Raw genomic sequence first — 27,161 nt, 5'->3', positions numbered from 1 at the left:
GTGATGTCAGCCTAGGGGTTGATAAGGGGACAGAACAGAGTTCAGGACAAGCTATATGCAGCCGAAGAGAGTGCTGTAGTGTGTGACCTTGGGCAAATTCTTAAACCTTCCTTATTTCATATCTCATATCCATCAAACAGGTAAACTAGTCCATACTGCACAGAGTTGCTATAAGGGCAGTATGTGTAAAGTATTTAGAATAATGCCTGGCCTGCCGTAAGCACGATGAAAGTGTATAAATGATTATCAATGCCAGCGTTTAGCATGTGGTAAAGTTGCCACTAAAATCAATGGGGAAAGAATGTATTATTATTTTTAAAGATTTATTTATTTATTTTAGAGAGGTGGGAGGAGGGGCCGAGGGAGAGAAAACTTAAGCAGACTCTGTGCTGAGGGCAGAGCTCCAGGTGGGGCTCGATCTCACAACCAGAAGATCATGACCTGAGCTGAAACCAAGAGCTGGCTGCTTAACCAACCGTGCCACCCAGGTGCCCTGAGAATGTACTGCTTACTACAAGGTGTGAGAGTAATCGGCTCATATTTGGAAAGAAAGACGAAAGGAAAGAAGAAAATGACGGAAGAAGGGAAGGAAGGAAGAAAATTAGATCTCTAGCTCACATTCGTTTTAAGTTAAATGGTATGGCTTAAATAATTATAAAAGTCCCCATAAAAGTATTGGGAAAATGAGGAAGAATTGCAAAAGTATTCTTGGAGCATGGATTCTTATTTTTAGCATGATAGCAATGCAATAAGCCATAAAAGAAAACACTGTCAGATTTTACTGCCAATCTAAACGGAAGTTGAGATAAGGTGATGGGTGGGGTGATGGTGGTATGAGTCACTGGCTGGTCAGGTAAGAGAAGATGGATCTGAAAAAGCTTATTTAAATCCAATAAAAACTTTTATGTCCAATTTCTTCTGTAAACTGTGCTACTTCTGTGGTTTGGTTTTCTGTTTTGGAAGTGCCACACTTTGGTAGCAGAAAATGTCAATGAACATAATAGCTTTCACTTTTTAACTTTCAGGAATATCTACTTGAAGCAAGCTCATTTTAAATGGTTGCTTCTGCTTTGAACCGGGTATTCAGTAGATGCTTCTAATTTCAAAAATCAGATGATAACGATGGGTAAAACATAACTATTTTAAGTCAAATGTGTAAGATAGCAATATTAGAACAGTTTGGCTGTTCCAGATTCTAAATTGAATGTGGGTTGTTTTGGTGAAAGGAGGACGGCAATATTTTTAATATTGTAATTGTTTTTATAATGCACATTTAATCTGATGGAAATAACCAGTCCTTTTTCAGCTTTATAGAAAATTATACACCTAGAAAATTACATAAATATAAAAAAAATAAAGCAAAGGGGGCAGAGCTTGATACTGCATCAAATATACATTATTCATTCTGAGGAAGAGAGGTATAAAAATGGAGAATTGCAGAGGGTATAGTTTTTATGCAAGAATTGATGTAGCAGATTGAAAATTTAGTTGGCAAATAGTTACTGACTTTCTAATTTAGAAACATTAAGATTTAGTGTGTCAATCTGGCTACTCCCGGGATTGTGCCGTAATCAAAGCTCTAAGTTAAAACTCTGTAAGATTTAAGTGTGATAACATACAATACAAAATGCTCTTTACAGAAAAAGTCTTATTACTTGGATTCCCCCTTCTCAAGCCCAAGAGTTTGAACCCTATATGAAACATTAATGGACTTTTATATTTCACTTAAAATTTCTCCCTGAGAATTATTAGAACATCAAATTATTAGCTACTAATAGGTATTTTCTTTAGCTATACACATGAAAGAAACTATTTTTTTTAAATAAAAGTTATAAGTAAGACAGTCAAGTATATTTGATATCCTTTGATTTATGAAAGGATATAAACTTCAGGGTTTCTTCCCACAGGAACAGTTCATTCCCCATGAGTTCTAAAGGGAAAGGATTTGGTGCCCTGTGTCTCTAATTAGAACTGTTAATTTATTAATGCCTTAAAAACATTGTTTTCCCCACTGCCCTCCCACCCCCTGACAAATTAGACACTCAGTGGTGATGTGGTCATCTTATTTACCCTTCTCCCTCCTTCTTCCTCTTCCACATAAATAGAAGTTTGATAGAATGGGTCACATCATGGTAAGCACTGTGGCAGCTGCTACCTACTGTTTTGTGTTAGGAGAAGCTTCCATTTCTTCAGCACTTCAGATCTGCTTTCCACGCTGGACATCCTTAAACAGGCACGTAGGTAATCATTTGGAGGCGTGTGTGTGTTATAGCATCTCTACGTTTTCAAGGAGATGGGGACTGGATGGACGTGATTTTCTTCTACTTCCCATCTTTAATCTTTCTCAAACAATAAACAGAATGGCTGTTCATCTCCCACCTTCTCGCCCTACCAGAAGTTCCTTCTCTAGATCTCTCTTCCAATGCCTTGCCTTCAGAGGTCTCACAGGAGACTGCTTAAAACTGCCTCCCATTGTCCAGATCCCATGGATTCCAAGGCAGCATTGGACAATTCCCAGTATTGCTTTACCCCTGGTACACCATCTCTTTTTTTACCTTTAAGCAAAACCCCTTTCCGTTTTGGGCCCTGCCTTCTGTTCATGCTACCGTCTAGCTTGTTCTGGCTGTCATCCAGTTGAGGTCACTCCAAATTTGTTGAGGGTTTGGCAACTGGATCACAGTCTTTCAAGTCATGCCACGATCCTGGTGACTTTAGTATCTGCATGGATGGTAAAGTCAATACTTAGTCTTAAATCTTCTTGAATGTCCTAGATTCCAATTACCTGCATGGCTACCTGCTGGGCTCTGAAATCTTTAACATCATCTTTGCCCCTAAACTTCAGTAACCCAAACCTGACCCACTGCTTCGTATTGCTCTTTTCCGTACTTCCCTATTCCCTTAATTCAGTTCTTCCTTGCAGTCTTAATATGCCCAAATATTTTCTGCATAGAAAACAACTTCATCACTGGTCACAAGTCAACCTCTATCTCTTAATATCTCACATTCCCTTCTGAGTCAAATGCCTCATGAGAATTATCTTTAATTTTTTTTAATTTGAGTATGTATAGTTGACACACAATGTCACATCAGTTTCAGGTGTACAACATGGTGATTCCACATCTGTATACATTATGCTATGCTCACGGCAAGTGTAGCCACCATCTGTCACTGCACAATGCAGCTACGATATCATCAACTATATTCCTTAGTGCTGTGCCCTTTATTTCTGTGCCTTATTCATTCCATAACTGGAAGATTATCCTCATTTTCTGCTTTGACTCATGCTTCGGGAGTCGGGCAACTGATTCTACCAAGTCAATGAAATTGCCATTTCTGGCCATCATCTAATTATCCAATCCAGTGGACTGTTTTCAGACTTCATTATAGTCCACCTCTCTGCAGCATCTGACTCTCTGCAGTCAGTTTTCCGTCTCTGCATTTTCTGGCACAGTTCTCTCAGGGTCATCTCACGATTTCTTTCCAGTCTCCTTTGCCAGTTCCTCCTCTTGTTTCCACCCTAAAATGTGAACGATCCATTTTTCTCTTCTTGTGTGCTCTCTGGACGTCTCATTCTCTTCTGTGACTCCCATCTATACATTGAGGATTCATGAACCCTAAAGGGAAGCAAATGAATAAATACTTTGTAAACAATACATCTTGTCTCAGGAATGACTTAAAACTGTTAATAAGGATATAAGAAAATCCAGCCGAGTAGCACAAAATCAGTATGAGATAGAAGGAAAGAAGAGAAATAAGGGAGAAAAAATATCACCCAGGAGGAATGAGGCTAAATATGCTGTAAGTCCCAAATGTAGTCTTAAGCTTTTCAGAAACCCATGAGAAGAGGGTGAAATCTCATCATGGTTATACAGTCCAAAATGCCTATCAGGTACCAATTGTTTAGAAATCCCACCATTGCTGCATATCATGGTAAACACTGTGGAACAAGAGTTTCTCTCAGGGGTGGGTGAGGAGGCCTGGAAAGGACATGAATCACATCCTCAATGTCATCATTCCAGAAGATAAACTCACGAGTTCCCAAGGCCTGTATCTTATAAACACCTTCCATTTAGACAATGGCATCAAAATAAGATTCAATTTAGTTAAAGCCGTTCTATGACAGGCCAATATAATATGGTTTATGTTCCTAAGGAAATGTTTTAGTATATCTTGAAGTGAAGTAAATTTTGTCTTGCAAGCCATTCTCCCTGAATATTCTCATAAAACAGCTTGTGATACCCACTGAGGACACTGAGCTTGAAATTTCACTCTGTGGCAAGTATTTAATCCAACAAACTTACACTTCTAGCTTTAGTCTAAATACTTAGCAGTTATCTGCACCTTGATATGCCACAGGTATCTTAGTGTCCAAAACTGCACCCATGATTTCCCTCCAAAAGGATTTTTCCTAGCTCTCTCACAGGGAATGATAACAGCATGCACCCAGTCTCATTCAGAAATTATGAAGGCACTCTAGACTTTTGTTTCTTTTCCCTCTTGTTCTTCACACACACAAAATACCCACATTCTTCTAAAAAAAATGTCGACAATCCTTCTGATACACCCACCTTATATCTTGTGTCTGTCCTGCCTCCTAACTTCACTGCCACTGTTTGGGTTCTTTCGGGAACTTATCATTATTTGCCTGAACTATCACTACTACATTGCCCTATTGTCTTAACTGACTTCCTTGGTCCTAGTCTGGCACTCCCTCCTCTGCTGCACTTTCCATCTGATTCCCTTTTGTCTCTCTGGCATTACCACAGTGATTAGCACATGGCAGGCAAGTAAGGCATTTGTATTTGATGGATTCATATATGGATGAACGACTGTACTCACATGTGGGTCTTATGAGAGGCACTATTGTAATGCTCCTTTCTAATAACAGAAGAATTTTATCTATATTCATTTATGCACTGTCAGGATTAAGGCAAGTATTTGTGTAGAGAGGTAAGTAATGAAATGTTTCCCAGATTCTGAGCCTTATTTTTTTTTTTTTCAGTCTTTCCTATGGGCAGACACTTGAGACCGAAGAACTCACTTCTCACATTATTGTTAGAAGAAACTCCAAGAGAGGTCTAAGGAGGAGAGAAGGAGAAGGAGGTGGAGAGGAGCTGCCTTACAGCAGCTGTGAATCCACCAACAGCCTGGAGGTGGGAGGTAAGGGATTGACTCAGAAAAGCAGTCCAGATTTAATTAAAGACCCAGGCTCATGTGAGGAGAACAAAGACAACTCACCTGTAACTGGCTGGTGTTTGTTGGGAAGGATGAAGGGAAGAGATTTACGTGAATGTTAAGGATATGTAGCAATGTGGGAGGGAGCCCATAGGGAAAAGTGTAAGATAAGTGCACGAAACGTGGTTGGTTGAGCGTTGAAGCAATGTTAGGAGAGGCTCTGGATAGGAGTAATTGCACGAAAGCAGCCGATAGCTACAGCTTTTAGAAGTAGGGCGGCTTTTTTACCCAAGTAGAACAGTCCTGTAAGTTAGCTAATCGAAGGGTGGTAGAAATCGAAGCAAACTTCATCCTGGGCTCACCTCTACTCTCCGTGGTGAGAGAAGGGAATGAGCGATAAGCCTCACTTTATTTATGACGCTGGCCCTGGAACTCACAGAAAGCAGTATGAATCCTTCAACAGCGGTCTGACCGAAGGACTAAATGGACAGGACAGTAGGTTTTGTACTGGGTACTAACTCTGGTTAAAGAGCCAGATTATGACTTTCAGAACGGGTTCTGTCCTACAGGACCTGTACAGATCAACGGAGAAGATCTGGAGGAAGAGCATTGACTTACGTCTCGTTAAGTCATGGAGCCACCTACCCCTTTCTACTTAAAGGCATATGTTATCTCTTACTTCCTTTTGGCCAAGGGACAAGAGGAAGTAAAAAGAAAAGGAAGGTAAGGTTACTATTTTGTTAAATCTCTAATGACAGGAATAATTGCATTAAGAGCTAACATGTATTAAACACTATGTTTAGGGCACCGGTCTCAGAGCTTTAGTTGGTATTGTTATTTTTTATTTATTTAATCCTTGCAACAACTTTGGGGTAGTTTTAATTTTGTGACCAGGACACACCTTACAGTGGAAGATCGTAATTATGGGAAGATGGGATTCCAGCTGATCACACTGCTTCTGTGGTCCATCAGGTGCTCTAGGCAAGACTGTGTTGCTTAAAGCCTCAGTGTGCTCAGCCTGTAGTTTGCAGCTATAATAGCTATTATAAAGAATTGTACTGACGATTAGAGATAATATTATATAAAGCGTCTGACATGGTGGTTAGCACGGATCAAGTGGGCCGTAAAAGGGAATTCGTCAGGTCCTCTTTGATTAAACTTTTCTTGTTCCTGTATATTAAAGTCAGGATAAAATTATCACTATTTTCTTTTTCAAGCCGTACTTAAAAATTTTTTTTTTATTTTTTAAATTCTCAAAGGGAGTCCTAAAGTAGGAAATCAATAGATCAGGTCATAATGAGAATGAGGAGATGTTCTTGACTCTGGCTAATGATTTTTAGCCAGTTCTGTTCAATAGTAGATACACTTAGAGCCCAAAGAGTTAATGCTATAACCAGGTATTTCCAGTCTTTCCCAAGTTCATGACCAAATGTCCAGTAAAGGCCAAATCAGGAAGAAAAGTTCCAGGAATGCAGGATTGAGCCAGGTCAGACTATTTTAGTTTATTATTTGGCCTTCCAAAGGGCAGAGCAAAGCACCAGTAACAAATTAAGCCACAGGCAGTTCTGATAATACATTTCCCCAAACTAGACTCAGGCAATCATAGTAAAATAAAGTGGCGTGGATTGGTTTTTGATAACTTCAGGTGGTCAAAGCATATTTGAGTGTTTTCAGGACAACAAAAGATAGAAGTGATAAATAATGGGGATAGTGACCTATTGTGGGAATGGTTCATGAGAAAACTAATAACGCTACCAGTTTCTATCGTTAATGTCTTGTGGAAACTACAGAATTATTCAGGGGCTTGGTCTTAATTATCTTCTAATGAAGATTTGATTTCATTTGCTCTTCGTAATCTCTCAATCTTATTTCTCTTTCCATGCACTTGCCTTGTTTTTAATTTCATAGTGTTAAAATGTTCCATGCTTAATATTCTCGGTACAGCCGCTGAGTTCTGTAGAAAAAAGACGATGTCAATCTCACAAATAATATAACGAGTTATGTGAGGGCCTCGCTTTACTACTGATAGTCATATTTTTATGTGATGCGTCCACTCAGCAAGAGGAGTGAGGAAGGGTTCAGGGAGAAGCAATGTGTATCCACTCCTGTAAATCTTTTCAACTACTGCTCTCCCAATTTGCTAACTTCGTTGAAAAATATCTTTGAGGCTTTTCCATATTTTTTACAATTAAATTTTCCTTATATCGAAGTACTGCATTGAGATTGTGTAGAGAGTCAAATAGTTCTATAAGGCTCATTATGAAAAGCACCAATAATTTTAATAGATTGCTACTTCTTAATTTTTCAGTTTTAGATGTTATCCACCACTTTCTGAGTATGGAAGGTGAAGATTTAGCTCTCTTTCCCTCCCCTCCTTGCCTACCCCAATAACACACAGACACACACACACACAGACACACACACACACTTCCCATCCATCCATTCTCCCATCCTCTCAGTAAAGTTTCATAGTACTGAAAAATTTCATTGGATCTATATTCTGCATTTAAATAACTATAACTATGCAAATACTGGTTACACTTAAGTAACGTAGTATACTATAATTATTTTTCGTCAACAGCATTGGGTTTTTCCTGAAATTGATATTCACCTTCTTTGTTGATGAGTAGTCTTTTAATGTGTTTATCACAAAGTTAAGCCCTAATTCTCACCCAATTGTCTAAATCTCTTATTAACACATCAGATAATCTGTCAGTTTCATCTTTAGGAAATAACTTCCCCAGGAACGACTAACCCACTTAAATTTAGGCAGTGGCTTTCAAGACTTGCTTTCAAGCCCTGCTGCCTGGCTGTCCTAGGATCTTATCCTGGGATTTCCTTCATGTCTCTCATTCTTGTGTGGGAGCCTCTCATTCTTCAGTTCTGAGTCTTTTTCTTCTTCTGCTCCACCATTTTATTGGATAACATCCTTCAGTAGCTTCCTGAGAAAGAAAGGATGGGTGGCAAAGTTTTCGAGACTAAATACATTCTAAAATGTATTTATTCCACCTTCAGACTTAATTATAGTTCGGAGTGATAGTTTTTAGGATATAAAATTCTAAGAGACAAGCCATTTTCCTTTGCAATTTTAAAGGCATTGCTCTGTTGTTTCGTAGCTTCTGCTGTTGTAAATGAGAAGCCGAAATGCCATCATTATTTTTGATGGTTTGTGTGTAAACCCTGTTGTCTCTGAACGATTTTTGATATTTGCTCTTCTATCCAGTGGCCTGAAATTTTATAAGAATGCACCTTAATGTGGGTCTATTTTCATCCATTGTGTTGGGCATTCAGTCTGGAAACTCAAGTTCTTCAGTTCTGTTAACATTTTTTTTTTTTAAGATTTTATTTATTTATTTGACAGAGATAGAGACAGCCAGTGAGAGAGGGAACACAAGCAGGGGGAGTGGGAGAGGAAGAAGCAGGCTCCCAGTGTAGCAGGGAGCCCGATGCGGGGCTCGATCCCAGGACCCTGGGATCACGCCCTGAGCCAAAGGCAGACGCCTAACGACTGAGCCACCCAGGTGCCCCTTCAGTTCTGTTAGCATTTTTTGAAGTTGATTTTTATTTCCTCTTTCTGCATTTTCTTCCGGAGCACACCTATTATAATAAGGTTGGATCTCCTGAATTAATTCTCTAATTTTCCTATCATTGTTGTACTATAGACCACTTCTGTTATTTTTCTACTTTCCGAAGGATTTCCTTAATATTTCAGGATTTCTGTTGTGCTTTTGATTTCTACAATCGCTTTAAAATTTTTAAACATCAACTTTATGGTGATATAGTTTATAGATAACAAAGCACACCCATTTAAGTGTACAGTTTAGTCAATTTTGACAATGTATATTTAATCAATAAATGAACCATTTCAATTATACCAAAACATTTTCTTGTGCTCTTGGCAGGGTTTCATCATCCATCTTTTTCATCCTTTTACTTTTAATCTATTTTTACATTTAAAGTGGCTTCTTGTACATAGGAGATATTTGGGTCTTTTTCCCCCCAATACAGATTGATAATCTTTGTCTTTTAATTGGAGTGTTTGGACCATTTTCATTTAATGTACTTATCTATCTGGTTAGGTTTAATTGACCATTACATCATTGGCTTTCTATTTATCCCATTTCTTTTTTTCTTTTTTTTTTTTTTTAAGATTTTATTTATTTATTTGTCAGAGAGAGAGTGTGCACAAGCAGGGGGAGTGGCAGGCAGAGGGAGAAGGAGGCTCCCTGCTGAGCAAGGAGCCCCACCCGGGACTTGATCCCATGACCCTGGGATCGTGACCTGAGCTAAAGGTAGACGCTTAACCACTGAGCCACTCAGGCAACCCTCTTTATCCCATTTAATCACTGGTTATTTTTCATATTTTTCTGCCCTCTTTTGAATTAATTGAATTTATTTATTTTTTTTTAGTATTTCATTTTATTTCCGCTGTTGGCTTATTTACTGTAATTCTATCATCTTTAAAATTTTTTTTCAAGAACTCTTTCATTTCCAAGTAGCCTTTTTTAAATCTACCATATTGGTTCATGGATGTAGTTTTTTTCTTTATCTCTGTGAATATATTGATACATTTGAGGTTTTCTTCTCCCTGCGTAGTTTTTCCAATTTGCTTTCCTTCATCTTTTTGTTTTATCTCTTTCACATTAGGGGCTTTCCTCAAATGTTTTGTAGCCTACTGTGGGGGAGAGGGGTTCCATTTTGGATAATGACCTACCACAAAATTGGAGCCTCCCTTTTCAGGGACTTTTTAAGATGAGACACAGCAAGAGTAGTAGCAGTGGTAGAGGGAGAACACAATGGAACAGGTGCTGAAACAAAGACAAGCTGAGTCACAAGAATGAGTAACAGCTGATGACTGCCTTTCACCGGATGCCTGTTGTGTGAGTGGGGATGAATGACTTACCAGGTTCATGAGGGCAAACCAAATGGCTAGTGAAATAGTTTGTGGGTCTTCTAGTTCCTTGTACATCTTTACAACCAACTCCCACTACCACGTTCAACTGAGAGTGCTTGTATCTTGTAGCCTTAAAGGGCCTTAGCAAATACACATAATTAAAGGTTTAATTAGCAGAAGCAATTAATATAAAGTGTAAAATCTGCAGGTTATACATGTGAAGCTTTTGGCCTAACAAATGAAGCTACTGGCCTGATCGTATAGGCCAGTAAGAGATCTAGAGACCAGAAGTGTGTGCTCTGTGGTCATAGCACCAGGATTTGAATCCTGGCTGTGGGACCTTGGGCATATCACTGAACTTCTCAGTCTTAATTCCTTATCTGTGGGGGTAATAATCAGAGATGGTTTCAGAATTTCTATTTAGAAGTGGCTTGTGCTGGCAAGCTGATTAGAAAAGGATTTTTTTAAAAATATTTTATTCATTTATTAGAGAGAGAGACAGCCAGCGAGAGAGGGAACACAAGCAGGGCGAGTGGGAGAGGAAGAAGCAGGCTCATAGCGGAGGAGCCTGATGTGAGGCTCGATCCCAGGTTGTCGGGATCACGCCCTGAGCCGAAGGCAGACGCTTAACGACTGAGCCACCCAGGTGCCCCTGGAAAAGGAATTTACAGTGAGTTTGCCTAGCACATTTCAAAAAAGTCAATTTTCCGTATCTGAGGATGGCTGATGGAAAGATACCTGTTGGCACCATCATTCCTAATGACACTGGTTGGTTTATTATAAGGGTTAAATGAAATGATTTCTTTTAGAAGCTTAACATAATGCCTAGTAATAAATATTCTGTACATTATTAATGATAGTATTAAGTTATGATAATATTTTTATTGTCAGGCAGATGAATGAAGGAGATGAGACAGAGAGGAACAGGAGTTTCTTGAAGTGACAGGCAGGTCCTGGTGTCTCTCATTGGATCTTACCAACAGGCTTCATAAACCTCTACTCTAAACCTGGAATTAAATGAGTGTTGGTCTATCTCTTGTGTCCAATTCTATCTCTTTAGTACTCTAGAGAACTCCTCTCCCATGGTTGCTGCCTGTGGTTGAAACTGTCTGCTCGCTCCACCTTTGCTTTATCCCTGCATTATGCCCTCTTTTCAGTTGCATGGCCAGAGAACTCTCTTTATATTGTATGCAATGACTCGCTCCCTCAAGATGCTGCTTCTGATTTTTAAATTTGTGTCTTATCAGCAAAGTTCAGTTTCAACTCCCAGTGGCCAAGCATACGTTTTGTTTTGTTTTTTTCCCCCCTAGACTGTTCTTTGCATCAAGTCTTTATTTACTTTTCATATCTCATCATGCCTAGAAGATGGGCTGAGACAGTACATGTGGAAACACAACCCTAAATAAGATACACCAGTAAATATTTTGTGATTTTCACAGACGGTTGTGGCTGAGGGTACAGTGAAATCATACTGTTAATCAGATCTTACGAAATGTGTTTCTCTCTTATTCATGCTTATTCAAAGCTTCCCATGAATTCTTATGAAGTTGAGACATAGTTGTTTTGTTTTTAAAGATTTTATTTATTTATTTGACAGAGACCACAAGTAGGGGGAGCAGCTGAGGAAGGAGAAGCAGACTCCCTGCTGAGCAGGGAGCCCAATAAAGGGCTTGATCCCAGTACCCCGGGATCATGACCTGAGCCAAAGCCTTAACCAACTGAGCCACCCAGATGCCCCAATTGAGGAATAGTTTTAAAAAGCCATTGTTGCTGAGGCTTAAAGAAGTAACTGCTCTTGGAGGTAGACTCCAGCATCCATTTGCGTGCCCCAGCTGTTGAAGGTAGCTCGGCATTCCCATGCGCCACACACCTAAGGGCCTGAGTTTGCTTTGAGTCTGTCTCCTTCTTTACCACCCTGACCACTCTCTTTCTCTTTGCTAGATGTGATGCTCTTGCTCTGGTTTGGCTTTTGTGAATAAGTTTTAGCCTTGTTTGACTCATTATCACTATGAAAACTTTACATGAAACTCCTTTGTATAGGGTTGTCCGCAGGTCTGACTCGGGGCCCTTATAAAGAACCCCACTCTCTGAGCCTTCAGTGAGCCGTCTGCTCTTCCCTTGTTCTGGATCGGAAGTGGCAGATTGAACGTTCTACATGTATTAAGGACTTTGGCTGTCACGGAGATCACCAGTTGTCAAGATTTATTTCCATCAACACTTACAAAGGATAACTTTTGTATCAATAACACATTCCCATGAGTGTAGCTGGATTTTGTGAAATTCCTACTACACTAGTAATATCGTTATTCTTTTTTCTCTTACTCAAGAATGCAGCTGGAAGTGTTAGTGAGAGTGACATTATTAATGGGATACTTTTAAATCCACTGTAATTTATGGAAAATTTGTAAACCACATTACTTTATGATGCATAATGAATTACTTAAGTTACACTTCATTATTGATTGAGACACTTCAGTGAATTCTAAATCTTTTTCCTTTTAGAAAAAAAAAATGTTTCTTAACAGTGGAATTCTTTTTAGTAGGGCCCTGTTTCTGAGAAGCCCAACATGTAAGAGAAATTCAGAGGGAATCCCACTGATTGGATTAGGGTAGGGACTCAGAACTCAATCCCTCAGTGTTCTTTGGACCCTACAGCACCTCCATGAAGTCCTTAGGGCTTTGCAGGGCACAGTTTGACAACCCAATGCCTTTGATTATATCCTAAGCTCCAAATAGTGATTCCATGAAGTTGAACCACAGTGAGAGTTCATCCAGGATAAGGCATCTTGGAAAGTATTTTTAGGAGGACGCTGTTGCTCTGTGACAGCAGAGAACCATTTGGAGTGTTGCAACCAGACTCTTAAGCATTGCATTGTCCTATTCCATCCTTACTATGTCCCTTCAGGCCATGTGGTGATTTTCTGACTCTTCTCCTTGTGACTCAGGATTATCAGCCAGAAGGCAAGGACACCAGGCCTGCCGTCTCTCTCAGACTCTCATTGCCATATCCTCTCTATCTAAGCCAGCCTCACCCCACCTGGCTCTTGTCTTACTGATTGCCCATCTATCCACTGTGGCCTCTGGAACCCCTCTTCTGCTGTCAACACACTCCACCCCATACCACGTTTTTTCTTTCCTCTGTGTTCCTTTATCTTGGTTAATGACTCCACTGTTCTCCTGCTCTTGCTTTCTGAATCATCATCTCTGACTACTCTCTCTCACATACCCTCCACTTCATATTCAGTCACCAATTCCCATTGATTCTGGGTTTAAAAATGTCTCTCAGGGGGCACCTGGGTGGTTCAGCCGGTAAAGCACCAGACTCTTGATTTTGGCTCAGGTCATGATCACAGGGTGTGAGATTGAGCCCTGACTTGGGCTCTGTGCTGGGTGTGGAGCCTGCTTAAGATTGTCTCTCTCCCTCTCCTTCTGCCCCTCTCTCCCGCCCCTGTCACATGCTCACTCCCTCGCTCACGCGCACGCTCTCTCTCTCTCTCAAAAAAAAAAAAAAAAATGTCTCTCAGATATGAGGCAATCTGGCTGTGACGTCTGTCACTCCATCAATCACCAGGGTTGATTTGGCCCATCTGGCTACCTAGGTGGGTGTCCCCTTCCTCCCTCACTGCTCCATATATGTCCTTCCCGAAGCTGAACAATTGGTCAAAGAGGACAACCTTCCCCGAGAGAGGACTGTTCCTCAGTGGGGAGTATAAGAGTAGCTGTGCCTCCTTGCTAGAACCTCCAAACAAGCTCTCAAGGTCCATTTGTGGGGGAACATATGGTAGTGAAGCTTCCAAGACTCCAGACACATCCAGATGAGGTGCTGCATGTGGCAGTCTGCCTTTATTTAAAAAAAAAAAGAAAGTCTTTCAAATCTGACATCATCATAATGTCTAGGCTCTTAAAATAACTTTTTGCACAGAGCTTTGAATATAGTCTATACTCAAAAAAGTTTGCTGAGTGCAGTATGTATGAGTTTTAATCTTTTCCAAATGTGTGTGGCCTCTTTCTTGCCTTCTGCCCTGCTTGTTTATATTCTTCGTAGCCTCAGTCTCATATTTGGATGAATATATTTACGGTTTCTTTCTATTCGATTTTTATGATGGGTGGTCTTTTGAAAAACTTATAGTCGTAAGGTAGGATTTTCATAGGGTATATAGCAAACTGGAGTAATATTAGTCAATTTTCCTATGCAGAGCAACGGTTTCCAAACTTGATGTTCTTTTGATCAGGGATTTCAGAGGGACCTGGAGTCTAAGGGGGGAAACGTGAATAAGTGAGACCAGCAGTGTGATAGAGAGAGACCCTGAAGGGAATGTGTGTCAGGTAATCAGTTCTACCTGAGGTCAGAGTGGTGGGGAGGTCGTAGAGGGCTTCAAAGAGGGAATAGCTCCCACGTTCGGAACTTGAATGGTGAGTAGGTGTTTAGATAAGGAAGAAGGGAGGAGAGATTTAAGATAGTTAAACAAAAGAAGGTAAGATATGTTCATTGTATTTTAAAGAAAGGATAGGATCTTAATAGTTAAAGTGGAAAGTGGGCGTATCGGGTGGAAAAAACAGTAATAATTTAGGCATGTGGCTTAGGACATATTTAGGACTTATTAACAACTCCTTGACCTCATGACAAGAATGTATTGAGAGGAAAGAGTAGATAGGCAGGTGAGTTTAAGTTAGGGAAGGCCATGAGAACCATAGTAAGTAGTTCAGCTGTAGGAAATGGGGAGTGCCAGAATGTTCTTCAGCATGGAAAGACAGCACCAAAGCTCAACCATAAGGTAGGAGTTCCGGTGACCCGTGGGAGGACTGGATTGTAGTGGGGAGAGTTTGGTGGGTTGCGTTGACCAGAGTTGTGACTGACAAGTCTGTCATGGTTATTAAAGATTTTGGTGGGCAGTCCTCAGATGTCATAACCTTATCTTCCATTTTAGAATGAAAGTATTATGGGGAAAGAGGAAAACAAGGCAGACAAATGTTGTGCAGGGCCCCCTACAGTTTGATTTTTTGAAGACATTGCTGTCGCCAATGAACCTTGCTCCTAGTGAGGAGGTGGAGTGGCAGGAGAGGAGAAATGGATGTGGGGAGGATTGCCACCTGTTGCAGTGACTATCTGATCACCTAAAACATTTACGTATTTCTTCCCCTCACCAGTTCCCGTTCTAGCAACCATTATGTATAACAAAAGGGGAGATCTTATGGGAGAAAATTTGAGAAAAACATTAGGTAAGCATTTGTTCACGCTAGCAGTACTTGACATTTTACAGGTTCTAACTCATTTAATCCTCATAACAATGCTCCATGGTAGATTTTTTTATTCCTGTTTTTTTTTAAAGATTTTATTTATTTATTTGATAGAGATAGAGACAGCCAGCGAGAGAGGGAACACAAGCAAGGGGAGTGGGAGAGGGAGAAGCAGGCTCATAGCAGAGGAGCCTGATGTGGGGCTCGATCCCACAACGCCGGGATCACGGCCTGAGCTGAAGGCAGGCGCTTAACCACTGTGCCACCCAGGCGCCCCTTTATTCCTGTTTTGCAGTTGAGGTTGTCAGGTCTCTGAGAAGGTAAGTGATCTATGCAAGGTCACATAATGAGTATGTGGCAGATGCAAGATCTGAACCCAGGAATATCCAGATTCGGAGCCCATTCGTCTTCAAACAAATGCTGTTTTGCATTTTTGTATTATCTTAGGAAATGTTTTTCTTCTCTTCTGAAGTATGATGGTTAATATGTGTCTCCCAAGTTGATGTCAAATATTCCAAATCTGGGTAATAAGTTAAGGAGCAAATTAAAGAAACCCACACCTACAGAAGCGTCCTTTTCCACTTTCATTCATGCAGTTTAATTTTTATACACTGAAAAGCCTGTTACCACAAAATTAGCCAGCCACCAATGTGACATTTTTTCCCCTTTTCTTGTCTGATTGCCAAGAGGATCTCACCTAAGATTAGAAAATATTTTGGTACATCACCTCTCACAGGAACGTAAAAATTAAATTGATAAATTTATGCACCGCTGTGAATTCTTTATGACTGAGTTGTCAATTGCTTCCTTCAGGCAATGAGCCAATGTTTATTAAGTAGGTACAGTGGGCATAGTGTCTGGTGGGGCTTTGTGGAAAGTGTCAAAGAAAATAGCTGTAGATGTGATTTCCATCACAAGAGGGTTATGATCTAACGAAGACGATGAATAAAATACATAAGAATAGAAAAGAACAAAAGTATCATATAACTCTATCCCTAGCGATCACATATGTATCACCATAAAGCAATGATTATAACAATGATAGATACACATCTAGAGACTGTAAAAATAGCCTAATTAGAATTAAGTGGAAGTGTTCTCCATAGACAGTATGATAAAGTAGAGAACAGTTTTCAAGAAATTTTATGAAATTGTAAATCAAAGAAGTCTGTCATATTCAAATGCTCATTAGATGTTTTTATGACTTCTTGCAAACATTGTGAATTTTAGTTTTTCCCGGTTGTATAGTCTGTGATTAGTAGGTGAGATAAAATTGAAAAACTTCAATTCAAACCAACTTAGCACACAATCTTTGACATTTTTTTGAAGCATATGAAATTCATTCTTTTTCAGAGTTGTTCAAATTTAAATACAAAGATAATGAGAAGGCTACTAAGTACAAATGAAACAGTACACAGAATCATCAGAAAAAAAATTTATGATATTATGATAAAAGTTGCTCAAATTAACTCCTCATTAGAACATTCTTATTTTGAATTTAACAGTAAAATAAGGCATCTTATTGATGTTACACATCAGTGAAAAATACATTGAAGCGGCAACTATTCTCTGGCTCTTTTGCAATTTGAAAATAACTATGAACAATCACTGATTAAGAATTAATAGTTACATTCAAAAGAGCTGAATCAGTAGTAGTGATGGTACATGGTTCACATTAGTTATGGAATACAGCAGCTTTCGAGTTAGGGTTTTGAATTCTGAATGTCTTTAGTTTTTATACTTTCATGCCATGAAAAACCACAATACTTTTTACTCCTTTAAGAAAAATATGATAGTTGTGCCTGGGTGGCTCAGTCGGTTCAGTGTCGGACTCTTGATTTTGGCTCTGGTCATGATCTCAGGGTTGTGAGATCGAGTCCCATGTTGGACTCCTGCTGGGCATGGGGCTGCTTAAGATTCTCTCTCTCCTTCTCCTTCTGCCCCTCCCCCGGTAAAAAAGAAAAAAAAAAAAGAAAAGTATAATATGGTGGCTCAAGTGCTGGGTGAAAACAGGGAATTATGGTTCTATTTCTGGCTGAGAAGATTATTAACTCCGACTTTGAGCAAATATTGTATATCTTTGAGCCTCAGTTTCTTCATTTGTACTTTCATTCATTCAACAGTTTTTATGAAGGCCCACAGTGTGATAGGCTTGGTTATAAAGTGATCAAGTCAGAAGCAGTCTTTGCCTTATTAGAATGTAGTAGGAGAGAAAATTGTAAACACAAATAAGAATATAGTTTTGGACTGTGAAAGGTCTTTAAGGGAAAATCGTGGGATGCTGTGACGGAGAACCGAGGGTCTGATGGCGAATCATTTTTAAGTTTGCTGGTGACAAAGACACTCTGGGAAAGTGACATTTGAGCAAAAACTTGAAGGTTGTTGAGGAGATGGCCAGTTTTGAGAGAAGGGGAAAGGCTGTGCCAGGACAAGGAAACAACGCTGGTAAGAGCCTGGTGAGGAAGAACGCGGCATGTTTGAGGAACTTAGAGGAAGCTGATGTGGTTGTAGCTGAAGAAATAAGAGGAGAGTTGTCAGTCATACATCGGGCTGAGTTTGAGAAGCTGAGATCAGCGTAGGGACCCTCAAACCTGAGTCATGTTCAGGGCATTGGATTTTATTGTAAGTGGCATAGGAAGCCATTGAACAGTTTTAGATGAGTGACGTGAGCTTTCAGGCCTCTGTATGGAGAATGGACTGAAGGGAGGTTAGAGGAAGAAAGAAGATCAATTTAGAGACTTAATGCATTGTCCCCTAGACAGTGATGGTGGTGGACTTTCCTTTGAGTTTGATAGATACAAATGGACAGAAGAGGGAAGGACCAGCATATATTACAGATACAGAATGGACAAATGTCATTAATAGATGGACTGTGGGGATAAAGGAAAAGGAAATGTCCAAAATGACTACCAGGTTTCAGGTTTGAGGAAGTGGTAGATCAAGCGGCTATTTTTGAGGTGGGGAAGGCTGGAAATAATGATAATTCTTACACCTCTGTGCTACTTTGAGATTGCCTCCGGAAAGGTCTATATATTTTCTGGGGTTGGTTGATATATAAACAAAAGCTATTTATAGAAATTATATTCTGGTTCAGCATAATGTAATATATTTCAAGGACAACCTTGAAAAAATTCAGATAATGGATTCCCTTTTTTTTACTAGGAAAATAATTGGGAAAATATGAATATTAAACAATACATGCTACTTCATTGTGAGGGAAATGGCAAGTTTAAGGAAAAAACTTTCAGTGGAATGTAGCAAACACTGAAAGAATAAGATACATAAGTTGCAATTTTAGACCCAGGAAATCAGATCCAGAATTGAGATATAAATAGATTGGCCTATAAAGCCCCTGAGGGACCATCTTCCTTTTCCTTGAAGAAAACTATTATTGTTTTCCTATCTTCAGCAGCTCAGTGATTGGGGTGGGCAAAGAGGTTTTAGTGGTTGAGTCAGGTTTGGTATTTTTAAGAAATGAATGTAGGGAAAGGATCAGGATGTGGGTGGGGGAGTCATCAGGTTTTTCTTGTGGCTGAGGACAAAAGAAAAGTAAAGTAAAATTTAGGATTATGCATAGGAAACAAACTGAGGATTGCTAGAAGGGAGGGGCGTGGGGTGATAGGGTAACTGGGTGATGGACGTTAAGGAGGGCCGGTCATGTAATGAGCACTGGGTGTTATATAAGACTGATGAATCACTGAACTCTGCCTCTGAAACTAATAATACACTGTATGTTAATTAATTGAATTTAAACAAGTTTAAAAAAATTTAGGGATTGTAGCAACAAGAGGTTATTAGTTACTCCTTTTTCATGATAAAAAACGAAAGACAAAATGCACCATGCAAGTTCCTAAATTCATTCTAAATAGCTGTTTGTAGTGTTAGGATATTTCTGTATGACCAAGGTTGATCTGATAGAGTGCTAGAAAAAGCACGGGGCTGGGCACAAGTGCCTGACCTGCTCTATACTCAGTGTGGGGCTTTGGGCGAGTTCCTTCACATTACTCAGTCTGTTTCTTCATTGTAAAATAGGAACTATAGTACCTACCACAAGAGTATCCTTGAAGGTCAAGTAATATTTTCTTTTCTGAAATGCCTGCTATTGTTCCTGGAGCTCAGTAGGCTGTCAATAAATATTTATTGAAGCAGAATCATGTAATTGCTCCTTTAAAAATAACAGATACTGTAAATTTCTGGTAATGAAATCATATTACTTTTATTTTTTTTAAGATTTTATTTATTTATTTGACAGAGAGAGAGAGAGCACAAGCAGGGGAAGCAGCAGAGGAAGAAGCAGGTTCTCCGCTGAGCAGGGAGCCCAATGTGGGGCTTGATTCCAGGACCCCAGGATCATGACCTGAGCCGAAGGCAGACGCTTAAAGACTGAGGCACTCAGGCGCCCCTAAAATCATATTACTTTTAGATTTAGATTTTTTATTTTTAAATTGGTATTTTAGGGACATCTGCATGGTTCAGTGAGTTAAGTGTCTGACTCTGGGTTTTGGCTCAGGTCATGATCTCAGGGTCCTGGGATCAAGTACTGCATCAGGCTCTCCACTCAGTGGGAGTCTGCTTGTCTCCCCATCTCTGTCCCTCCCCACCACTCATGCACATGCATGCTCATGCTCTCCCTCTCTAAAATAAATAATAGGGACTCCTGGGTGGCTCAGTGGGTTTAGCATCTGCCTTTGGCTCAGGTTATGATCCCAGGGTCCTGGGATCAAGTCCTGCATCTGCTCCTTGCTCAGTGGGGAGTCTGCTTCTCCCTCTGCCTGCCACTCCCCTTGCTTGTTTTCTCTCCCTCTATCTCTCTGACAAATAAATGAATAAAATCTTAAAATAAATAAACAAATCTTTTTTAAAAATTGGTATTTTATATAAAACCTTATGAAAGTTCTTAAGTGCTCCTTCTTTTTTGTAAAACTTTTATTCTGAAATAATTATAGATTCACATGTAATTGCAAGAAGTAATAGAAATCCTGTATGCCTTTGACCCTTCTCCTCCTAATGGTAACATCTTACGTAACTATAAGCAATATCGCAAGTGGGAGATTGCTACTGATAAACTCCATCAATCTTATTCATGTTTTGCTGTCAGCTTTAAATGCAGTCCTTTGTATATGTGTGTACTTAGTTCTATGCAATTTTATCCTATGTGTAGATTCATCTGAAACCAGCACAGCCAAGAGACAAAGCAGTGTCATCTCAGAGATTCCTTGTGCTACCATTTTGTAGCTGCATCCACTGAAACTCCTTCCTTTAACCTCTGGTAACTACTGATCTGTTCTCAATCTCTAGAATTTTCTCATTTCAAGAGATGTACATGATTGAAATCATATCATACATAATCTTTTGAGATTGACTGTTTTTCACTCAGCACAATTCTCTTGAGAGTCATCCAAGTTGTCGCGTGTATCAATAGTTCATTCCTTTTGATTGCTGAGTAGTGTTTAATAATTTGGATATACCATAGTGTGTTTACCTTTTCAGTCACTGAAAGAGAATTTGGTTGTTTCCAGTTTTTGATTATTAGAAATAAAGCTTCTGTGAATGTGTGTGTGTGTGCGTGCGAGAATCCAAGTTTTCTTTTTTTGTTTTGTTAATTCATTAACTCAGTATTTTTAACTAATAGATAAGGAAAATATACAAATTAGCAGTGAATAGAGATTGTCTTTGTTGGAGGTATTTCTCTTGGTCAAAATAGGAATCATTTTGACATTTATGTCAATGGACTATAATTAAGTAATATAGCCTGACACATAGGAGCTCACATGTTGGCTACATTTATATCTAATGTACTAGCATCATATAACTATGCCAGCTGCTGGTGAAAATGCATGGCTTTATTTGCATAGTAAAGATATTTGTATGCCAATAAAACACATTTGCTTGTAAACGGTCTCCCAAGCAAAACACTCTTCTAATTGTGACATGTACTAGAGTTTAATGCTTTATTACAAATAAGTGCAAACATTTTCACAATTTCCTCTATGTGTCTCCCTTCCCTTTGTGTAGAATGCACAGAAGTGTTAAAACAAGTAAAATCCTTGGCACGTTCCCAGACCACATCAATTCTTACTCATCTAGTGTCACTAAATGAGAAGCCCTTTGCCTGGGTGACTGGTAAAGTTACAGCAGCTAAGCAATTGTTAAATAATATTAACAGGGGTAATTGGGCGATGGGCATTAAGGAGGGCACTTGAAGTAATGAGCACTGGGTGTTGTATGCAACTGATGAATCACTAAATTCTACCTCTGAAACTAATACAGTCTATGTTAATTGAACTGAATTTAAAAAGTAAAAAAAAAATTAACAAATCCGCATATAGTGCTTACTGTATGCCAGTCACCATTTTTGCCAGTGCTGTTTATTGATGTGAACTAATTTCCACTAAAATCCTGTGGCGTATGCACTATCAATATGCTCACGTTATAGCTAGGAACACTGAGGGACAGACAGTGATTAAGTAACTTTTCCAAGATCTCACAGCCAGTAACTGGCAGAGCGGGGAAGAACTCAGACAGTCTTGTTCCAAAGCCCATCCCTTAACTACTACACTCTTTGCAAGATTAGAATCAGTAAATTCAAATAAGCCAACACACCCAAATAAGATGTTCTAATTAAAATTGGGGTTCTGGGTTTTTCACTCATCAAAATGAAACAAGAACTCACAACTTTCCTTCAACTAAACTAAATTCTTAAAGAAATGTGAAATCACAGACATTTCCAGCTAAAGCCTGAGTGCTACTTACCTTAGAATTAAATACATCAGGGCAGGTTCACTCAGGGTCTGTTTGAAAGAAGTTCTAAAAAAAAACAAAAACAAAAACAAAACTTTTTGAGAATGAGCTTATTCTAAGAGGAAAGAGAATTAACATGCAAGCTTGGTAATCCAAAATGAGGACCAATTTTGAGTACAGCAAGCTGTCTGCTTTTGAAATTTGCTTTTCAGTGTGATGCTTATCAGTTTATCTCTAGGAAACTGAGGGCCAAAGATAAAAATGGAAAAATCTATTTTCACAGAAAAACTTAGGAATTTCTATGTCAAGAGAGTAAGCAGCATTGCATTGATGCCTGTTAAAAAAGAGCATGGTATAAAAACTGGAGAGATGAATAAGGTGGGTACAGAGAATATGAAACTTTAATACATTTAGGGCACTGACACATTAGTAACACTTGAAGTTTCGGCCACACCCTGCCCCTGACATCATGGGAACACTCATAGCCTTTCATGGCAGCACCTGGCAAAATCTAAGTATGAGTTTCTGGCTTTGATATCTGGGCTGAATGGATTCATCAGTGGCATGAGGCCGTGCTTTGTGTCAGTAGGAAGCAGTGCTGCTGGCACATAAATCAGCACCATGGACAGCAGGTGCTGGCAGTGTTCTAGGGCACCACCCTCAAAAGGGTGCTGATGTGGGGAAATCTGGTGGGCACTCGGTGGAAGTAGGAAAAAAAAAACACGTTGATACTCATTTGATTGAAACCTTAAATAAGGCATTCTCAGAAAAACTGGGGAATAAGGAAGGGAAGGTTTTAGAGAATAGTTCTGTAAAACAAGGTAGAGCTACAGCTAAGGAAATACTGTTCATCACTATTAATGTTATATCATTATTATTTATGTGACTGGCACATTGATATAACAGGGCAAAATCCAGGTTACAAATCTAGTTGCTTTCTCTAAGAATAGTTTTTGTCTTGTATATTTTTAATATATTTTGTCTAAAGATAGAAAGGTATCTTTTAAATTTCAATCTCAATGATATAATGAATGATAACATGTTCAGATTCAAGAACAGTAGTCTACTTTCTCTATATTTTGCCTAAAGTGTGAGAGAGCTGCAAAGTACATACAATAAGCGTTTTCTTGTGATTTAGGGAATTCTTATAGACGTTGGTTAAATAACAGGAAGAGTTCTGGTTGTCTATTGCTGCATAAAAAATAATTAAATCTTAGTGGTATAAAAAAAAACCCATTTTATTAAGTTATGTTTCCTATGGGTAAAGAATTCAGACAGGGCATAGCCAGATGGTTTATGTATCAGGACTCCACCAGAGAAACAGCACCAGTGGGGTATATGTGTATTAAGGAACTTACTGCAAAGAATTGGCTTGCATGATTGTGGGGGCTAATTAGGCTAGTCTGAAATCTGTAGGGCAGTCCACAGGTGGAATTTCTTCTTTCTCAGGGAATCAGTTCTGTTCTTAAAGCCTTTGAAATGATTGCATCAGGCTAACCCAGATTTCCCCCAGATAATGTCTTTTACATAAAGCCAACTGATTGTAGATGTTAATCATGACTACAAAATTACCTTCATTGCAACACCTCAATTTATGTTTGATTGAATAATTGGGTACTATAACCTAGCGAAGTTTGACAAATGAAACTGACCATCACAGTTTGTCTCTGCTCCACAATGTCTGGGCATTCAGCTGGGAAGACTTGCATGGCTGGGGTGATCCAAAATGCTGGGGAACCATAAGGAGACTTCTTCACTCATGGGTCTGGTACGCGATTTAAAGGCTAGGCTCAGCTGACCCTGTCAATTGGAGCTTCTAGTCATGGCCTCTTCATTTGGCTTTGGCTTCTCACAATGTGGTAGCTGGGTTCTGGAGAGGAGCAAGCTGAAAGGAAGTGCCCTGAAGGAAAACTGTGAAGAGAACAGGCAGGAACTGCATGGTTTTTACTGACCTAGCCTCAGAAATCCTGAATCCTCACTTCTGCACATTTTATTGATTACAAACATGTCACAAAGTCTGACCCAAAAGGAGGGAACTAGACTCTGCCTTTGGTGGAGGAGTGGAGAGGTCACATTATATGAGAGCACATAGGATGGAGGATATTGTTGTAGCCATCTTTGGAAAATATTGTCTGCCACAGAATATGAAAATGTACAATGTCTCTGCCAATTGAAATAAAATAAATGTTTAGAAGTTCACTAACTGTTCATCAGCTCACCTCAGACAGTCAAAAATGGCAGAATTTAATAGCATTAAAATGAATTCCTTGTGGGCTGTTGGGCTGAAGGTTCCAATTTCTGGTTGACTATTTGCTGGAGGCTACCCTTAGTTCCTGGCTGTGTGGGCCTCTCCATATAGAAGCCTGCTTCATCAAAGCTAGCAAGGGAGAGAGTCAATGGAGAAAGTCTCCTAGCAAGATGGAAGTTACAATCTTAGGTAATAAAATTGTAGACATGATGGAGCATCCCTTTTGTTGAATACTGCTGGTTGGAAGCAAGTCACAGTTTCTACTCACACTGAAGGGAGGGAATTGCACAAAGTTATGAATACCAGGAGACAGGGCTAATTTGGCGACATCTTAGGGTCTGTCCATCACAAAAACATTAGATGCAATTACCAGAGCTTGGGATAAGTCTTCTCTTCCTGATCATAGTCTCTGTGACAGAAAGCATTTGATATAAAAGTGGGAGTGGGAGTCTAGTCCAGGATGACAAACAATTCTGAACTGATAGATGAAGCACAATGGTGGAAATGTACAACTCATTTGAATTCTAGGTGGTCAGGCAGACAGGTAGCCAGAAAGCAGTTCATTCCAGGGAAATGTTTCAGTAACACCTGAAAGAAGATAAGGTCTAGATGTTGGTTCTGGGAGTTTCTGGAAGAACGCTGACAAGAGTAAGTCAGAGTAACCACATTTTTATAGGAACTGTTGATCTGAGTAGTTTACTGAAGTAGAGACTTATATCTGGGGAGACAAAGGAAGGCCCATTTACCAGAATTATAAAGGACTTTAAAATTATCTACATTCTCACCTAGGCTTAAATTTCTGTGAGGTCAGGGAGAATATATCTAAGGATTTATCAATAAGTATGTTAGATTTTGATTGTAGGAGGTGAGAGAGTGGGGAGTTTGGTCCTTTCTGGGAGGGAAAGCATGGGCTCTCTGCTTGTTGCCACTGGCCGAGGCCACCCTGCCATGGCTGCCTAAGGAACCCGTGCGGTACCTGGGTGTGAGGAAGCATGGTGGTCAGAAATGGGAGCAACTGGCAGCTGCACTGTAGATCTCCAGGTGGAGACAACAGGTAGCCAGAAAGTGGATGCCTAATTCTACATCTTCTCAATTCCTATCCTTTCTGCTATTCCTGCTGACCACCAGCGGAAAGTGGCTCATTTGCACACCATTTTTTACCATCTACTTGCACTGATCTAACATTGATCATTGATCTGGTTCCTGTATTTTAAAAACAAAGGTCTTTCAATATAAACTCTTTCCTGATGTCCAAGACTTGGAAGCTGCTGAAATATTTTCTGACACTTTGAAAAGCACAGAATTGTCTATGTAGTCCCTCTCTGGATCAGAACACAAAGGTGAAAAACCTGGAATGTCTTCTAAGTACTCATACACAGTGAAGCATTTTGTAAGGAGACAGAGTTAGCTATTACAAAGTCCAGGAAAAGCCTTCTAGCAGCCTCCATTCAAACCATTTACCAGACGCTAAAACAAATGAAATTGAATTGCAACTCCCAGGTGGAGTCAGCTGGAAAAAATATTGAGAACCATTTTTGATTTTGGCTTTCTTTGAAAAATAAGCATATTTTATGGAAAGAGAAGCTTTCTTATTGTGTCTGAATAAAATTTCTGCATGAGTCCTTTGTGGTAGTAAATAATATGTATGTCTTGGATACTTACTTGCGGTTGATAGTTCTCCAGTAATTTATTGGTAATAGGTTTTAGGGCATGTATGCTGAGATACACAGTTTCTCAAAATTGCTTCTCTAAAACATAGCTTTATATTTCTATCCCCTTTTCAATTGTACATAATACTATATTCTATTTAGATACAGATGTCCTGTTTTCCTTTTTTTAAAAGGCATTTTGTTTTATTGAAGTATAACATATATACCAAACTTTGCATGAATTACAGGTGTATGTCTAGACAAATGATCATATAGTGAATACCTCCAGGGGAGTACTAATCAGATCAAGCATTCAAATATCACCAGGATCCAATCTTTCTCTGCAAAGAAAACTGCTATCTGGACTTTTAGCTAAAAGTCTTTATCTATGTTTGTACTTCTTATAAATGAAGTCTTACAGTATGTCTTCTTGTATGTGGCATTTTCATACAAAGTTTGTTTAGGAAATGCATTTAGGTTGCTGTGTATAGCAATAATTCATTAATCTTCAGTGCTGTATAGCATTCCATCGTATAAGTATAATGTAAATCATTCATTCTAATATTTGATGGCAATATCAGTTTCCAGTTGGGAGCTATCATGAATAATGTTGCTATGTACATTCTTCTACATGGCTTTTGCTACACATCTCTGTGGGGCAGGTACCTAAGAGTAGAATCACTTGGTTATAGGGTATGAACAGTTCAGCTTTAGTAGATACTCCCAAATGGTTTTCTAAGTGGATGTACTAACTTATATTCCTGCCAGAAAATGCTTTGAGGGGAAAACTGAAGTTACCTTTCCATATTTTCCTTCTTTCTTGAATATTTGTCCCTTAAACCCTCACTGGTTTGGACTTTCTCATATGCCTTCAATCAAATCTTTAAAACTATTTTGTCTACCTTTCTTAGTTCTCTGTCCCACCAGGAGGTTTCTCTGCAGAAGTCTGATCGGCTATTACTCAGAACAGAAATCCAGTCTGCACGTCCTTTGAGCCTCAGAGACAGTAAAAGCTAACATATATTTTTGTTCCCTTAAAGAAAGAAGCGAATGAGTAAGAATTAAAAGGCAAGTGAGTATAAACAGAAAAACAAGAGGGAATAGCATGCATAAAGACAAGGGCTTCGTGTATGCAGGGAATCATAAGTAGTTGAGCGTTGTTGGATCATAAATTGTGAGATGGTAGTAGAAAAATGATAGAAGCCATGTTAGAAAA

General features: G+C 39.3%; 1 long non-coding RNA gene across 2 annotated transcripts in view; it reads left to right on the top strand.

Annotated features, from left to right (window-relative positions):
- Nucleotides 1-27,161, top strand: part of LOC113256233 (uncharacterized) — a 194,873-nt gene that overhangs the window by 27,827 nt on the left and 139,885 nt on the right. The window contains exons 4-6 of one of the 2 annotated variants that reach the window (XR_003316619.4): nt 5,003-5,160; nt 5,745-5,898; nt 20,469-20,862. This is a non-coding gene — a long non-coding RNA (uncharacterized LOC113256233). Of the gene's footprint in view, nt 1-5,002; nt 5,161-5,744; nt 5,899-20,468; nt 20,863-27,161 lie in introns of those variants that run through there. The other variant, XR_008960797.1, reaches the window with a different exon arrangement.

This window comes from Ursus arctos, unplaced genomic scaffold (assembly GCF_023065955.2).
Source record: "Ursus arctos isolate Adak ecotype North America unplaced genomic scaffold, UrsArc2.0 scaffold_21, whole genome shotgun sequence".
NCBI lineage: Eukaryota > Metazoa > Chordata > Mammalia > Carnivora > Ursidae > Ursus > Ursus arctos.
The sequence above is the reverse complement of the archived record's forward strand: the minus strand, read 5'-3'. Positions and strand labels throughout refer to the sequence as shown.